We start from the raw sequence: 17,887 nt of genomic DNA, 5'->3' as shown, positions 1-17,887 counted from the left end.
CTAGGCTTCTGGGACCAGGGGGCTGGGGAGGAGAGGAGTGGGAAAGGGCTGAGATGCTCTCAGGCAGGAAAAGAGCCAGATAAAAGAACAGTAACAGAGAAGGACTAACCCCAGGCCTGCCTTTAGGGGGCGCCTGGCTCCATGGCCTGAGGCCAGAAGCTTTGAGAAACCGGTAAGAACGAGGCTCTTGAGTTCCCAGGGATTCTGGCCCTTAGCAGATGTGGCTGGATCAACCCGGGGCTGCATTTAACTGCACTTGGGAACCACTGTGTCCTTTCCGAGGATAGTTTAGCCTTTAGGATAGCAATGTGCCAGCTACTTTATATTCATTGTCTCATAATTGTTATAATATTATAATCTGTAATAATAATTCCTATTTTATACGTGAGTAACTGAGGCTGAGTTACAGAGTTTTTGCCCCCGGTCAGAATGGCGTATGAACCCCACCTGCGATTTCAATGGATTTCCATCTTTAGGGCAGGCCTGCACATGAAACAAAATAACCTTTTACAAATAGGGGAGTTACCTTATCCTGTCTCCCAATTCAGAAGGCTGGCTGCTAGCTGATGCTGGAATTTAAAGGCAAGTAAAGCTTTTGATCCCTCAATTTAAAAGAGAAAAGGTTTAAACGAATATTTTTTAGGAGGCAAAACAATGAATGACGTATATTCGTATTGAAACAATACGATGCCTCACCGGTGTTACCGTCCGCAGCTTGGGGTGGAAAAGGCGACGAACAGAGCAGAAACCCCTGGGGCCTAAGGGGAGGCACCTTAGGGGACGAGAGGGAACGGATCCTGTGACAGACTTTACCTACTTTACGATTTGAGTCTGGACAGCTCTGTTTCACCTTCCTCTGGGATCAGAAAAATAGATGCTGGGGCACGTGCTCTGCTGCTTATGCTTAGCTCACCAGGGATAGCTTAGCATGGGGGTGATATTCATTCCCTTGGCATGAATTTTGAAAACTTCAAGATTTACGATTTGAGAACCCTCCCTCTGAAATGCATGAGAATTTTCTCATAGAAACAGATTCTGCTTGCCAAATAGATTCCACTTGCAAAAAATCTTCTAGTTACATTTCTCCTCTGAGTTATTGAAACAAATAGATTTTAAGTGTCTAGCTGGCTCAGGGATTGCATCCTGTTAGAAGGTCACAATGGAAAAAAGATGGGTGTTACCAGTGTTCCTGGAAGAATAAACTTGAAGCCCCCTGGGGAAACTCCAGGTTCCACCTCTCATCCAGTATCCTGCAGGCTCATTTTTTTCTCACTCTTGGTATAGTATCAATGCTAGCACTGAGTAATTTACTCCAGGTGTCTCATTAGAGTGAAGACATTAAGAATTTAATCTTTAATTTTAGCGTTTTGATGGGGATTTTCCTTTTCCTGTGTGTGTGACTACCTGTAATAATTTCAGGAACAAGCCCGGCTTTGTTATGCTTCCTTCATCTTACCTCACCTGGCCTAGATAACATGCATTCCCAGTTGTATTGAGTTTGCAGTGAGGCAGCTAAGCAACAGGCCCTAACAGCTGGGTCATTTTCTAAGAATCAAAGGACATGAGTTGGGTTTCCAGGTCTGGCTTTGGCCTGGTTGGTGAGAGCCGACATTTAACCTGTCTCAGCCTGTGCGCTTGGGGCTGATGAACATGGCTTTGCCTGATTCATAACTTAGAGGCGATGAAACTTGTATTCTGAGGCCTTTTCTTTGACTCATTTATTCAAACAAACATTTATCATTGGATGAATGGTGACTTTGACTTAAAAACACTATACAGACATAAAACACTGGCAGCTTGTAGATAGCAGGTTTTTTTCTTTGCTCTCCTAAAGGAATTTCATCACCAAATCCTCATGCATCTTGAACCTCAAGAAGAATAATCCTTGCCTTTGTTGGAGTTTTAAATTTAGACTAATCAGACGATCGTGAAGCGTTCTGTTCAAAGCATTCCATTTAGGCTACCCACTTATTATACTCTGCTCTTAAGAAGAGATGAATGTGATTAGCGTCGAACATTCAGTTGGTGTTTTTGCATGTCTAATACCGGGGAGAAATTTTCAAAAAGTTGTGCCTGCTGTTTAATATTATTCTATAGTCAACTTTTAATTATCTCTGCTGATGGAATGTAATCAGTGATGTGGATACTCCAAAATCATTTCCTTTGGCTTTGGGAAGCATTGTATGCATGAAGCTTTTATTTACCTTCCATAATGGTTTTGCTCAACTAGTATTAAAATGATGCCAGGGCTTCCCTGGTGGCACAGTGGTTGAGAGTCCGCCTGCCGATGCTGGGGACACGGGTTCGTGCCCCGGTCCGGGAAGATCCCACATGCCGCGGAGCGGCTGGGCCCGTGAGCCATGGCCGCTGAGCCTGCGCGTCCGGAGCCTGTGCTCCGCAACGGGAGAGGCCACAACAGTGAGAGGCCTGCGTACCGCAAAAAAAAAAAAAAAAAAAAAAAAAAAAAAAGATGCCAGATTCTTTGCGTACACAACTCATCAAAGGAAGGAAGGAGGGAATGGTCCAAAAGTATACTGGGGGTTAGGGAAAGGTTAACTGGAATTTTCACATTTGTAATAGATAATACACAGAATGAATCAACCCAAAGTTATTCATCTTGATTATTAGATAGAAAATAATGGCCAATAATTCACTACAGTTGCATAAAGAAAAACACAATAAACCACTTACAAGATTTCCATGCACGTATATTGCTGTTCCCACTTCTATATTTTGAAATTTTCTAAAAGTGAATCTGCTGAAGTCCACTCCAGTAACCACTACAGCAGTAAACACTGTCGGTTTAGTGATCTCCAAAATGTGGTCTGCAGATCACAGTGCTCCAAGGAGGCCTTTTGGGGAAACAGAAGGGCTGGTCTCCTGACCTATTAATGTTTCTAAATAATGCCCCTGTTACTTGTATTAGCTGTTACCGTTTATTGTTAAAAATCCCTCTCTCCTTCCTATTTGTTCAGGTTAAGCTGATTTTTATGGGCAGCAATTACAGAAGGAAATTTGGGGAAGGTTTATCTTCTGCCTAGAAGCGTTTTAGATTTCGAAACTCTTCTCAGCCTAAAAATATATTTCTGCCTCAGCCTGCTCTAGAGCCCCTCCCCTCCTCCCATTTTTAGACCTCTCTGTTTGGTCCATTCACCTGAGAGACTGGTGAGATTGCTTAGCTCACGCCTTGGAAGTCAAGGATGGCTGGCTTTCCAGGGTGAGCTAAGGGGCGATCCCTAAGTGTGGAGATACTGATGCCTAGGAAAAGATAACCATCTCTGGCTACACACTTTGGTGTGGGGCCTGTCCTTGGTAAGTTGGTAGGAAAGTCTCCGGCTCCACTGACCTGGCCTGTGGGTCAGTGGGGTCTGATTGACATCATTGGGCTTCAGCAAGTTGGAAGCTACATTTAATCTCTGCTACTGGCTTCCCTGCCTGCCACCCGCTCATATCTTCACCTGACCCACGCCCTTGCAGGTGACCCGATAGGACAGCTGTTCAGATGTTCCCCAATGCCTCGTTTCCCCAGCTGGACACCAAGCATGGGAGAGCCTTGGGAGGGGCTAGGCATGGCTCTTTGGCGAAGGCCAGTTTCTAGGTTCACAGCTTGCCAGCCAGTCTACATTGCAAATAAATGTCAGCCTGCAGCCACCACGTGCCCTTGAGCAGAAGCTGACCTCAGCACATTTGTGAAACAGATTCTGTCACTGGGTCCCAGGTGGCCCTTTCTCCTGCCACCCCCATCTCCATCTCTGCTGACCTTCCCATCATTTCCACATCAGGAAGCCAGCGTCCTCATGTTGTCCTCACTTGTTCCCCTATTATGACCTCTTCTGTAAAAAAGCAGAGGAAAACTAGTGTCTGAATGTCTGCTATGAGTGGGCCACATACTTTTATGTACATAATTGAACTTCAACTTTGCACCAACCTTCTGAGACAGGTGTTTGTCTCATTTCACAGCTGATGAACTTGAGACTCAAGCCAATAAATAACTTCCCCAAAGTTCCAGAGCTGGAAAGTGGTAAAGCTCAGCTTTAATTCAAAACCTGTTCTCTTTGCATATATGTTTGTGTGTGTGTTTCTTTTTTTGGATGTCTGGATATTCCACTTCCAAGATAGCATATTATTCTGAAATTTAAAGAGAGAGAGAGAGAGGGAATCTTTAAACCAAAGGAAAGACTCTAATTATGGAATTTCAGGTATCCATGACTTTTTGGAGGGCTTTGATTTGAAAGCCACACCCCCTGGCAACCAGCCCCTGCAAGGTGTGACAAGCTGTGTAACATGCATCAAAGCGTCGTTCGTAATTGACTGCTGCTTTTAGTTAATCCTAGACTGCTCCCTTGCTTCTATTTCCAGCACAGTTTGGAACTCAACGGTTTCTCTTTGCTGTCCCCTGGCCAGGGATGTGTGCTTTCCTGGTTTTCTAACAAAACTTTAACCCGTGTTGGGAGCAAAATAGTTTACTTCCAGCCACCTCTCTCAAAATGAATTTGGCGACACTGCATTTAGGAGTATGCTTTACCTGCGTTGAAAATAGCTTTATGTAGCTTATCTGGGGGCCCACAGTGACCTTGAACATGAGAGACATTCTTCCCCAAGAAATGTTTTCCTGCCCTGCTGCCTTGATTGTAGCCAACAGAAGGGGCGGTCCACACATGCCAGCAGGGTTAAGGGGCTTGGGTGAGCACATCTGTTTTCTACTGTGGAGGCACTCACCGCTGACGAAGTTCCCTTACAAAGCCCAAAGGAATTTTCCTCCTTCCACCGGAGGTGTTTATAACCTCTAATTTGCTTGCCATGGCTCTTGTAGAAACGAGTAGGAGCTCAAACCACTGGCACGCTGCCACGGAGCCACTGTGGGCTGGTGTCCCAGAGCGTGGCACTCCCCTGTGGGTGCTGGGATGCAGATGGGGAGGAGGAAGGATTGGGGTTGGAGCAGCAGCCCCTGGGTCCCAACTTCCACCCTGCTCCCTGGAGGTGTGCGCCTGGGCCAAGGGGACAGCCAATCAGGGAGCGGGAAGGGACCGCGTGGCGCAGTAAGTGGAGGAGAGGGGATGAACTCGTGGGCGGGTGGTCCAGCGTCAGAACAGGTCTTTTGCAAGATCTTACACCAAAAGATTAGATTTTTTATTTTTTTTTTGCAGTACGCGGGCCTCTCACTGTTGTGGCCTCTCCCGTTGCGGAGCACAGGCTCCGGACGCGCAGGCTCAGCGGCCGTGGCTCACGGGCCCAGCCACTCCGCGGCATATGGGATCTTCCCGGACCGGGGCACGAACCTGTTTCCCCTGCATCGGCAGGCGGATCCTCAACCACTGCGCCACCAGGGAAGCCCCAAAGCTTAGCTTTTTTGTTCTCCCTGCCTGCCAGTGAAGAACATACCCCTGGCGGAAGATTTGCCCTCATACCTGTTTTGCCTCGGGAAAGCGCTGCCCTTTGTGCTGCTGTAGTGTTTGAAGAGACCACCACCTGGTGCTTTGAGCATGACCTCATTCCCCATAGGAATTTAAAGGGCGGGGGGGGGGGGGGGGGGGAGGACTAATTAGTCCCTCCTTAAGCACTTACAACGAAGTACAACAATTCTCCTGAACAGATCATCTAGTCGCTGAATAGAAAGCCAGACACACTTTTAACATAACCTCGGAATACAACGTCATTTTAAATAAAAGCTTTTTGCAGTTGTGGCAGATGATTATGTTTTAATAGGATCTGTACGTATCCGTGTTACAAAGGGATCCTGTAAAATGGGATGATCTTAGTACCTTCTATTTTTAGATTTTTTTTTTGATGTGGTCCATTTTGAAATTCTCTATTCAGTGTGTTAACAATATTACTTCTGTTTTATGTTTTGGTTTTTTGGCCACGAGGCACGTAGGATCTTAGCTCCCCACCAGGGATGGAGCCCACACCCCCTGCATTGGAAGGTGAAGTCTTAACCACTGGACCGCCAGGGAAGTCCCTGATTTTAGTGTTTTTGCCAATCTTGAAAGCTGTCTCATAATCTGGAATTTCACCTGAGGTTACAGACACATTTTTTTTTTCCTCATCCTATTTGTGGGCATCCAGCACCAGATACTAAATATCAAAATTTTGTTCACCGTATGCTCTTAGTAGAAAGTCAATGGGAGCGGAAGGAAGGAAAGGCTGATCAAGAAGGAAAGGCTGTTCTCTTAACACTGCCTGACTAGGTTCCAGCTCTCTGGCCGGAACAGAGAGGGTATGACCAGTATGATTAAAATAAGGCCCCTTGGGGGCTTCCCTGGTGGCACAGTGGTTGAGAGTCCGCCTGCCGATGCAGGGGACACAGGTTCGTGCCCCAGTCCGGGAGGATCCCACATGCCGCGGGGAGGCTGGGCCCGTGAGCCATGGCTGCTGAGGCTGCGCGTCCGGAGCCTGTGCTCCGCAACGGGAGAGGCCACAACAGTGAGAGGCCCGCGTACCGCAAAACAACAAAAAAAATAAGGCCCCTTGGCCCTGCTTAATTAAAGCAGTGTGGGAGTCTAATAAGAAGCATAATACCTCACTGATAGACACCAAAAAATCTCAAATAGGTGACTTAAGGCATTAATACCATTTGCTTGTTTGTTTGACTTTTTATCACATCTAGATGTTCAGAGACACCCATTGTATAGGTGAAGGTGCCCAACTCTACCTTCTCCCCTCAACTGTCTGCTTTTCACAGATCTGTCTGCTTGTCGGGGTTAACCAGTAAGAAAGAGACCAGAATGGAGAAGGGATGCGAAAACATGGTCAAGATAATTTAAAATTCGGAGAGTGGTTACTACCAATAATAAATGGCTGTGGGGAAGAAAGTTGAAACTGTTGACAACAGTATTGGGTGAAGCTGACCAGGTTTCACAGACTGTTGCCCTGGTCTCTGTTCCTATTAGTCAAAGAAGGCAGACTAGTTATAGTTACTCTCCCAAATAACTTCAGGGTCTGCTATGGTGCTGTCCTGCCGTTGTTACCATTGTACCAGGAAGTGGTTCTGTTCATTGTATTCTTTGCCCCTCCTCATGCCCTTTATTTGCTAAATCTACACTGAGACCCAGCCAGGTCTGTAGATACCTGGGGGAAAGATGTAGAACTGGATGATTTGGACCTCACACTTGCAGTAGCGTAGCCTCCAGCTTTGACCTTGATCTTTTGGGAAGGAAGAAGCCTTTTCCTTAAGCCTAAGCCTGGAAAAACCTAATTACAAAGGTTTTAAAAAATTTTTTGCTGTTTTAAAATAAAAGCTCATAAGGCTTTTCTTCATCTACTTCAGTTATTTATCCCTCTGTTTCTCTTTTTATTTTTCTTCCACGTCTTTATTGGAGTCTAAATGCTTTACAACGTTGTGTTAGTTTCCAGTGTACAACAAAGTGAATCAGCTATATGTATACATATATCCCCATATCCCCTTCCTCTTGTATCTCCCTCCCATCCTCACCGAGCTGATTTCCCTGTGCTATGCGGCTGCTTCCCATTAGCCATCCTTTTTACACTTGGTAGTGTATATACATCAATTCTACTCTCTCACTTTATCCCAGCTTCCCCTACCCGCTTCCTGTGCTCTCAAGTCTGTTCTCTACGTCTGCATCTTTATTCCTGTTCTGCCCACTAGGTTCATCAGTACCACTTTTTAAAATTCCATATATATGCGTTAGCATACAGTATTCGTTTTTCTCTTTCTGACTTACTTCACTCTGTATGACAGATTCTAGGTCCATCCACCTCACTACAAATAACTCAATTCCGTTCCTTTTTATGGCTGAGTAATATTCCATTGTATATATGTGCCACATCTTCTTTATCCATTCATCTGTCAATGGACACTTAGGTTGCTTCCATGTCCTGGCTATTATAAATAGTGCTGCAGTGAACATTGTGGTACATGACTCTTTTTGAATTCTGTTTTTCTCAGGGTATATGCCCAGTAGTGGGATTGCTGAGTCATACGGTAGTTCTATTTTTAGTTTTTTAAGGAACCTCCATACTGTTCTCCATAGTGGCTGTATCAATTTACATTCCCACCAACAGTGTAGGAGGGTTCCCTTTTCTCCACACTCTCTCCAGCATTTATTGTTTGTAGATTTTTTGATGATGGCCCTGCTGACCGGTGTGAGGTGATACCTCATTGTAGTTTTGATTTGCATTTCTGTAATGATTAATGATGTTGAGCATCTTTTCAGCTGAGCATCTTTTCATGCATTTGTTGGCCATCTGTATATCTTCTTTGGAGAAATGTCTGTTTAGGTCTTCTGCCCATTTTTGGATTGGGTTGTTTGTTTTTTTGATATTGAGCTGCATGAGCTGCTTGTATATTTTGAGATTAATCCTTTGTCAGTTGCAGCATTTGCAAATATTTTCCCCCATTCTGAGGGTTGTCTTTTCGTCTTATTTATGGTTTCCTTTGCTGTGTAAAAGCTTTGCAGTTTCATTAGGTCCCATTTGTTTATTTTTGTTTTTATTTCCTTTACTCTAGGAGGTGGGTCAAAAAGGATCTTGCTGTGATTTATGTCACAGAGTGTTCTGCCTATGTTTTCCTCTAAGGGTTTTATAGTATCCGGTCTTAAATTTAGGTCTGTAATCAGTTTTGAGTTTATTTTTGTGTATGCTGTTAGGGTGTGTTCTAATTTCATTCTTTTGAATGTAGCTGTCCATTTTTCCCAGCACCACTTATTGAAGAGGCTGTCTTTTCTCCATTGTATATTCTTGCCTTCTTTGTCAAAGATAAGGTGACTATATGCGCGCACGGGTTTATTTCTGGGCTTTCTATCTTGTTCCATTGATCTGTATTTCTGTTTTTGTGCCAGCAGCATACTATCTTGATTACTGTAGTTTTGTAGTATAGTCTGAAGTCATGGAGCCTGATTCTTCTAGCTGTTTTTCTTTCCCAAGATTGCTTTTGCTAATTGGGGTTTTTGTGTTTCTATAGAAATTGTAAAATTTCTTTTTCTAGTTCTGTGAAAAATGCCATTGGTTATTTGATAGGGATTGCACTGAACCTGTAGATTGCTTTGGGTAGTATAGTAATTTTCACAATATTGATTCTTCCAATCCAGAAGCATGGTATATCTCTTCATCTGTTTATGTTATCTTTGTTTTCTTTCATCAGTGTTTTATAATTTTCTGAATACAGGTCCTCTGTTTCTCTCTTAATATTGAAGGAAATTAAAGAATTATCTCAATTTGCCATACTTTTGTGTAGTTTAAGTTTGTACATGACTTCCTGTTCCAAGTGGGCAGTTTTGGTCCCTGGGACCCTTAGTATTCTAGATCATTCTTTGACACCTTTGGTAGCCACCTTGCTTAAGAATTGAATGATTGGGAAATAAAGCCAAGTGGAGCCTTCAAATCATTTATCCTCAGTCTAGTCTAAGTGGCTAGTTAATGCCCCATTTGAAGGTGGAAAAATAAACATATCTTAGGAAGTAGTTCTCATTTGCTATGTTTAGTGAGGAACAAAATATAAACTCACCAGCGTGAGAGAGAGGTATACGATGTTTATTTCTTTATGAACATTCATAACTTGGGCCAATAAAATAAGAGCACCAGCTTTAGATCACATAGCTCTCCTTGATTTTAAAATGTTTTCACAGTTTAAAAAATGATAAGGTGTATACTACTGGTAGGAGTGTAGATTGGCATAGCCATTTTGGAAAACAATATGGCAGCATTGTGTAAGAGTGAATATTCATATACCATGACCCAATCAATCCATTCCTAGGCAGTACCCCAGAGAAACTTTGCGTATGTGTATTGTTTCTACTGGAAACAGCATTGTTTCTAGTAAAATAATTAAATAAAATGAACACTAGAAACTAAAAATTTTAAAAATCCATTAGTAGAACACTGAAACATTCACACAAGGGATATTATACAGCAGTGAAAATGGACGATCCACAGCTGCTACCAACAGCATAGTTAAATCTTAGAAGCAACATTGGGTGCAAAAAAACTAACCACAGAAGTCTATATATAATAAGATAGAATTATTTATAAAGTTTAGAAGCAAGCAAAATTAAATGATATATTTTACGGTATGATACAAAGTTCAGGACTGTGGTTACCTCTGGAGAAGAGGTCGGGGAGAGCTTAGGGAAGTAGCAGATAGGTATATGCATCGTTATTGGTAATGTCTTAAATGAGATGGTACGTTTATGGGTTTTCATTTTATTGCTGTGCGTCATAGATTATATACATGTTGTGTGCATCCTTTTGTAGATTTCAAATTTTGCATAATGCAAAAATTTTTTTTGGATTAAAAAATTTTTTCTAGCTTTATTGAGGTACATTCAGCTCTACGGAAGTTTAGGGTGTACAGCATAATGATTTGACTTTACGTGTATTGTGAAATTATTACCACAATGTTTAGTTAACATTCATCATCTCGTATACATACAAAAAAGAAAAAGAAAGAATTAATTTTTCCTTGTGATGAAAACTCTTAGGATTTACTCTCTTAATAACTTTCATCTGTATCATATAGTCATCAGGCATAGTTATCATGTTGAACATTATTACATCTTGTAAAATACAAATATTTTAAGGTGATAGCATAAACCAGAATTTCCCCTTGTTGTTCCCATATTCTACCTATTTCCTATCATAGTCCCTTTTTTTTAAAGTAATTTAATTAATTAATTTATTTTTTGGCTGTGTTGGGTCTTCATTGCTGTGCACGGGCTTTCTCTAGTTGTGCTGAGCAAATGCTACTCTTTGTTGTGGTGCACGGGCTTCTCACTGTGGGCTTCTCACAACTCTTGTTGTGGAGCCTGGGCTTTTCACGTGTGGGCTTCAGTAGTTGTGGAGTGCGGGCTCAGAAGTTCTGGCTCGCGGTCTCTAAAGCGCAGGTTCAGTAGTTGTGGTGCATGGGCTTAGTTGCTCTGCGGCATGTGGGATCTTCCTGGAACAGGGCTCGAACCCGTGTCCCCTGCATTGGCAGGTGGATTCTTAACCAGTGCACCACCAGGGAAGTCCCTATAGTCCCTTTTCATAGTCTCCAGTGTCTTGACATTACACCTGAGTGTTTAAAAGATGTGGTATGACAGGGAAATCCTTGGGGTCCTTTGGGTGGCTGAGGATATAGGGTGAAGCTGACAGTATCCCCGAAGTGGGATGAGATAGGAGACACAGAAGCCCTCTACTCCTGTTCCTACAGAACGCCTAGAGAATCTTGGGTCATGGAGAAAAGAGAGCCCATTAAATAAGGCTTGGCGAGACCTTCTGGAAACTCCATATTTATTGTCCCAATGGTGATGAATAGTTCCGAATGTGGACAATCAGCTTGGATAGCTTATTAGGAGAAACTTGTTCTTTTGCTGCCCACTGTTCTTTTCTGAGCAGAACGTGGCCTTGAGTGAGGAGGGATTTGGCATGTGTATAATGATGTCATAGGTGATGCAGCCAGGCAAATTATCACAGAGGCTTAATCTTGAAAAATTAAAAGGCTATATGTGAGAGATTGGTCCATGTGGGAATAAGAATGACAATGAAAGTGGAAAACATATGCCAGGACTGGTGTGGTGCTCCTCTGGGTACCAAAGTTCTCTCCTGCTCAGATGCATCATCACTAAAGTGCTGGCCAGTCTTGGAAGGCGAGGGCAGACGTCTCCAGGGGGTCCTCAGCTTACTCTTGAGCAACTGCATAGAGTAATGTGTGGCATGCCCGTGTGGTGGAGGTTGAATCTTCCTCTGGATTTCCATTGAAGGAGTGTGTGGAATCAATACCCAACTGCACGTTTGTCCTGAGAACACCCAGAGGCCCCTGTGTGGCTTGGTATTTTTCAGACTAATTCTCCAAGAGGAAAATGTGCAGAATGTCTGTTTTCTAAAATAGTTTTAGCATCTTTTATGCAATGCTGATGCATCTGGAAGTGAAAATGCTAAGAGTTTCATTTCACTAAAAATGGATTTTTTTTCTTTAACCTTTAACTTTAGATCACAAGCAGTGACATTTTCACCATAGTCTTAAGGGTATCAAAATGTGTGTGTTCGTTGACACATTGAACCAGTCTTTACTGAGAATATTAATGTGCAAAGGAATGTGCAGTTTGTTATGAAAAATGCAGAGACCTGATAATGACTCTTAGGATCTCACAGTGTAGAGAGGGAAATGGCTCATTCATTACATGACAGAACAAATAACAGTATATGTGGAAGCATGTCACAGAGGACGTGACATCTGAGCTGAATCTTAAAGGAAGAGTAACATTTGAATTGGTAAGAAGGGCATTCCCTATTGAGGGACCAGCATAAATAAAGAGGAATTTTGCCTTGTAAATTTCTAAGATTTCACCAGATTTTATGACACAAACACAAGTGATAATGATAATGATAATGAAATAATAATTTCATGATAATGAAATTAATAGGAAATTCAGAGAAATATTATCTAAGTAAATCAAAACTTTTTTTTTTTTTTGCTAAATTTGTTTGTCCTACCTTTTCATCTTAATTATGTTGCAAAGCACAATAGATTTGCATTATGTTAAACTGGTTAATAGTTGTGCCCAGTGAATAGAATTATAATTCAGTTTAAAAGTAGTTTAGTATCCTACTGGTAAAACAGTTAAGAATTTAGCATTTAAGTAAATTTAGATAATTTAGAGTTTAGATAAATTTAGACAAATTAGAAGTTTGGGGTTAACAGATACACACTACTATATATAAAATAGATAAACAACAAGGACCTACTGTATAGCCCAGGGAACTATATTTAATATCTTGTAATAACCTATAATGGAAAAGAATCTGAAAAAGAGTATATATATACACACACACACATATATGTATACGTATAGATGAATCACTTTTCTGCATACCTGAAACTAACACAACATTGTAAATCCATTATACTTCAATTAAAAAAAGAAGTTAGCATTTCTATATTTCCCCTTCGTAACTCTATTACTTCTCAGAAAATGGTCAAGCCCCAATTAGAAATCTAACTTGCTTTGGGTTTTGTCATTTATCACAGAGATAAAGATGAATTGAGAATAGAAATCTCAAAATGCAATAATGATAGTACTTTATATTTCAGTAGCACACAGTATATATAAAATAGTTCAGTATTTGTTATTTAAATTCAGCAAGTGTGCAACAGAAAGAGCAATATAAGACTAAATTATAAGTTTGCTTTGCAGAATAAACTATTGCCAGTATATTCTGCTCAGCTGTGTATTGGTAGCATTTGTAAACAGTTCATTCTTACATTATTTTTCCTAAAAAACCTGTTGCAGAATTATTTTGCTTCTTTCCCCCTCTTTGCAGAGTCTGTTAAATTTTAGCAATTCTAAATCAGAATAGCATCTAATAGACAACACGTGGAATGTGTTGGCTGTTAATTCAAACGTTTTTATGGCATATTCATTAGACAAATACGTAATATTTATAAAGTCTGTCCAGTAGTTAAAAGACATGGATGAATATGTATCCCTATCTTGTTTTTTTAGCAAAAGAAATAATTCACAGTAAGCGTTTCTAATTATTTCAGCTAAACGTTTATAGCGTTTGAATGATAATATTTGTTGTTTCTATCGTTTAGATTTTATAGATAATTTTTGGACAGAAATGCTTCTTTCGTGTTGAAGTGTCTGTGCCTTTACACACACACTGCAGATTATTGAAACAATAACTTGCCCTTCAGCTGTAGTGAATAAAACTCTCCTTTATCCTTAGTTTGCTGAGGACCTCTCTGATCACCTTTCTGTGGCCTTACAGAGATGCTAATGCTAATTAATGTTTTAATAGGAAAAAATGTTGGCAAATAAAACTGTTAAATTTGAAGCATGAATTATAAATTCACCTTGGTTGCCCTAATGATAATGTTTATAGAGTGCTTCCAGTATGCTGAACTCTGTACTAAATATTTTACTTATGGAGACTTCCCTGACGGTCCAGTGGTTAAGACTCGGCGCTTCCACTGCAGGGGGCACGGGTTTGATCCCTGGTTGGGGAACTAAGATCTCGCATGCCGTGCAGCCAAAAAAAAAAAAAAAAAATTATTTTTTTACTTATATATAATTTTATATATATATGTAATATATATACTTATATATATTATTATATGTATGATAATATATATACTTATATATTATTTGAATATAAATATTTTACATATATATGCTTATATATTATTATATACATATGGTAATATATATACATATATATTATTTAATTTTCCCAACTACTGTGTGAGGTGGGTGTTATTATGCCCATTTTACAGATGAATTTGTAACCATTATGCCTCACAACATTTAATAATAATTTAAATATACTATATTAATAATGTATTGATATTTTAAATATGCAACTCTGGAGCTTTACACATATTTCATATATCTATAAACTTTCTTTTGTTCATTCAACAAATATTTATTTACTGACTATTTATGTGCCAGGCTGCTATGCTAAACTCCGGGGAGAGTGGGATGAGGCAGTACCCACCCCCTCTTGCCTTTAAGGGACTTAGCAATGTACTGGGAGAGATGAACTTGGCCTAAGACACAAGTACAAGAAAATATGATAATTGCTTTAATAGGAGTAGGTACAGGGTATTGTAGGAAAATGGGAGAAGGGGACCTCAGCTCCCCAGAAGGTTTAAGAGAAGTCTTCACAGACAATCAGCCCTAGCTCTGAAACTTGAAGAGTGAGTCTGAGTTTGAAAAGATGATCAGAGAGAAAAGCGCAGAGGGAAAAGAATAGACCAGGGTGTGGGCAGGGGCAGGAGCCGGAGCCAGGCAGGCTTGGTCAGGCAGCTACAGGGATTCAGAGGGGCTGAGTGTCAAGTGCAGCTGGAGGAGGGCCATCGTGGCTGAGGTCAGATCACAAGGAGGCTGGCCTGCTGTTCTAAGGAGGGCGGACCTTGTGCTCTGTGTGTTGAAAAGCCATCAGCAGATTGATTCAACAAACACTCATTAAATTATGATAAGGGATGTCCTTCTCCCCCCCTCCCTCCTCTTCTCATTTATTCATTCAACAGATTTTTAGTGAGTGCCTATAACATGCCTAGCATTGTGTTGGACAATGAGGATAAAAGCATGAGCAAGAATTTGACACAGTTCTGCCTTCCTGGAACTTACTAATTAGTGGGGGAAACAAGCATTCATCGGTGAATTTAGCAAAAAAAAAAAAAGTAAAATTACAAAGGTGACCCGTGTAACAAGGAAGAGAGTGATTCTGTAAAAGCATGTAGTAGGGGGTAGTGACCTGGCCGAGATCAGGAAAGGCTCCCTTGAGGAGAAGAGGACTGAGCTGAAGGAGGAAAGAGTACAAGGTCATTTGATGAAGAAGGTGGGTGATTCGGGGAGACGTCTCAGCAAGGAGGAGATCATGTGCAAAGGGTCTGAGGCCTAGAAGAGCTAGGTACTTTTCAGGAATGAAAAGTAAGGCAGAAGAGCTGCATGCAGGCTGGAAAAGAATGCAAGGGCTGGATCACACTGGGCCCTGGGAGCCATGGTCAGAATCCAAGCTCTGTGGAAAGCCGCTGCAGTGCTTTGGGCGGGTGCTGAGGATGGGCTGTAGGAGAAGGGGCTGTAGGGTGGCAGGGAGGGAAGCAGGGAGGCTAAATGGGAGGGCAGCCTGGAGCGGAGGTGGTGGTCGGGAGAGAAGGGGAAGGGTGTGTGCTGGTGGCAGACTCAGTGACTGGATGGTTGGGAATGGGGCATAGTTTGGAAAGGACAATGTCAGGGTGATGTTGGTGCCACTGCTGAGCTAGGGAAACATAGGAGGGGGCAGAACCCCCTCTGCTTGGATTCCCGGAAAACCTCAGGAGAGGTGGAGAAAGACATCAAAAGGAATTGAGATTGGAGGTTGGCCTTGAAGAATGAGTAGGCATTTTCTAGTTGGCAAGGAGGGGAAAGGCATGCTAATGAGAGGGAGTGGCAGGCTCAGAGGCACAGAGGCGTAACCAGAATAGTGCAAACAAATAATGGCATCCGCACACAGGTACAAAAGGGAAGTTAATATGTGACCCATAAATAACTGTTGATTTCTTGATACGCTCATGTCTATTTTGTGCGCAGTCATCCTAAGACCTATAGTAGGTAGAGTTTGTAAATAGGTTAAAATGTTTAAGTGTTTTTTTTTTATTCCATGGACATAATATATAGAAATTCCTCTCTTTACTTCCGTATTTTAAAGTAAGGATTCACATATGGCTCTTGATTTTATTATCTGCTTTCTTTCTAATGAAATTTAGCCATTTGGGTAGGACTTCGACTTTAGGTATTTCCTTAGTGTTTTGGCATCTGGATTTGGGATTAATCGACATTTTAAATTTACTGAAATAACTATAAATTTACTCCTGATGGACATATGATCATGTTGATTTCAGTTTAGCTTGGAAACTAAAATCAAAGGACAATCAAATTCAAAAAGAGTTAGTAATGCTAAGAGGTAGGTGACATATTGACTCTGGGGAAAAATAAGGTGACATTGAATTAATATTTAACTTTTTTATAATAAGTACAAGAGTGCTGATAATCAGATCAATTTTGGAGATGTGATAAAGCACTGAAATTATGAGCATAGATTGCGTGAAAGATAATGGCTTAAATACTGCCTTTAACATCTGCTAGCCCTACAAATGCCCAGTTTTCTTGTCAATAAGAGAGATAATAATGATTACTAGCTACCTCACAGGGTGCGGTGGAGGGGAGTATTGTATGTAAAGCATTCGCACAGTGCCAGGAACATAGTCAGTGTTCAGTAAATGTCCGTGATGACTTTGAGTATCAGTGATACTGTGCTTCACCGGAGTCATCAACAGAGGGGCACGTACAGTTTCTAAAGTGAAAGTCAAGGCCTTCCCTGGTGGCGCAGTGATTGAGAATCTGCCTGCTAATGCAGGGGACACGGGTTCGAGCCCTGGTCTGGGAAGATCCCACATGCCGCGGAGCAACTAGGCCTGTGAGCCACAACTACTGAGCCTGCACGTCTGGAGCCTGTGCTCCACAGCAAGAGAGGCCGTGATAGTGAGAGGCCCGTGCGTCGCGATGAAGAGTGGCCCCCGCTTGCTGCAACTGGAGAAAGCCCTCGCACAGAAACGAAGACCCAACACAGCCCCAAATAAATAAATTAATTAATAAAATTAAAAAATATATAAAGTGAAAGTCAGGCTGTTATGGTAAATACATGTACCGAACTTGCTTACCTTTGTGGCTAGAAAGAATCTTAGAAAGTGTCAGATTCAGTAATGTTTCTGACATTTTCTGGGGAAGAACTAACTGTTTTTCATTTCTCAGAAGTTTTGGGATCAATTAGAGAAAGAGGGGAAGGAATAGGGTTATTTTGATGGTGTTATTCCTAAGGTCAGGAGATGGGCTGGGAAGCAACCCCCTGGCAGGCAGAGCCCTCTCATCCTCAGAGGTGAGGACCTGCTGTGTGTCTGCATGCTGAGTTTTTGGTATTCTGAATTGTCTCGCGTGTGTTATCTCTGTGTGTGTGGTGTGGGGTGTGTGTGTGTGTGTGTGTGTGTGTGTGTGTGTGTGTGTGTACATGTGTGAGAGAGAGAGAGAGAGAGATAGGGAGGGAGAGAGATTATGCAAATATGTTTTTCTTCTCTGAGAATTCAGCTAATGTGAATGAAGACCACAGAAAACTGCCTAACTCAGTGGGAATATTGTTTTTGTAATTACAGGTCTAGGCTTTTTGTATTGAGTTTCTCTACTGTCTCCCCTTCTGCTCAAGCAAAATCTGTGTGAAAAGATCTGCTGGGAAGGAGCTGACTGCTTATGATTCTCCATTGTGATGAAAGCACATGGTACAGGTAAATATCTCCGAAATCTTTAACCGAAAATAACTATCATTTGATTGTAAAATCTCTAAGATAGTGGTGGGGATGTTTACATGTCTATTCACACACACACACGCACACACACGGACAACATAAACATACATC

General features: G+C 41.6%; 1 protein-coding gene across 7 annotated transcripts in view; it reads left to right on the top strand.

The window, feature by feature from the left end:
• ATXN1 (ataxin 1) overlaps positions 1 to 17,887 on the top strand; it is a 395,170-nt gene that overhangs the window by 133,711 nt on the left and 243,572 nt on the right. For all 7 annotated transcript variants that reach the window (XM_067752049.1, XM_067752054.1, XM_067752055.1 and 4 more), the window contains one exon: positions 17,627 to 17,755. The gene's annotated coding sequence lies outside the window, so the exon portion shown is untranslated. The remainder of the gene's footprint in view (positions 1 to 17,626; positions 17,756 to 17,887) is intronic.

This window comes from Pseudorca crassidens, chromosome 10 (genome assembly GCF_039906515.1).
Source record: "Pseudorca crassidens isolate mPseCra1 chromosome 10, mPseCra1.hap1, whole genome shotgun sequence".
In the NCBI taxonomy this organism is placed as follows: Eukaryota; Metazoa; Chordata; class Mammalia; order Artiodactyla; family Delphinidae; genus Pseudorca; species Pseudorca crassidens.
The sequence above is the reverse complement of the archived record's forward strand: the minus strand, read 5'-3'. Positions and strand labels throughout refer to the sequence as shown.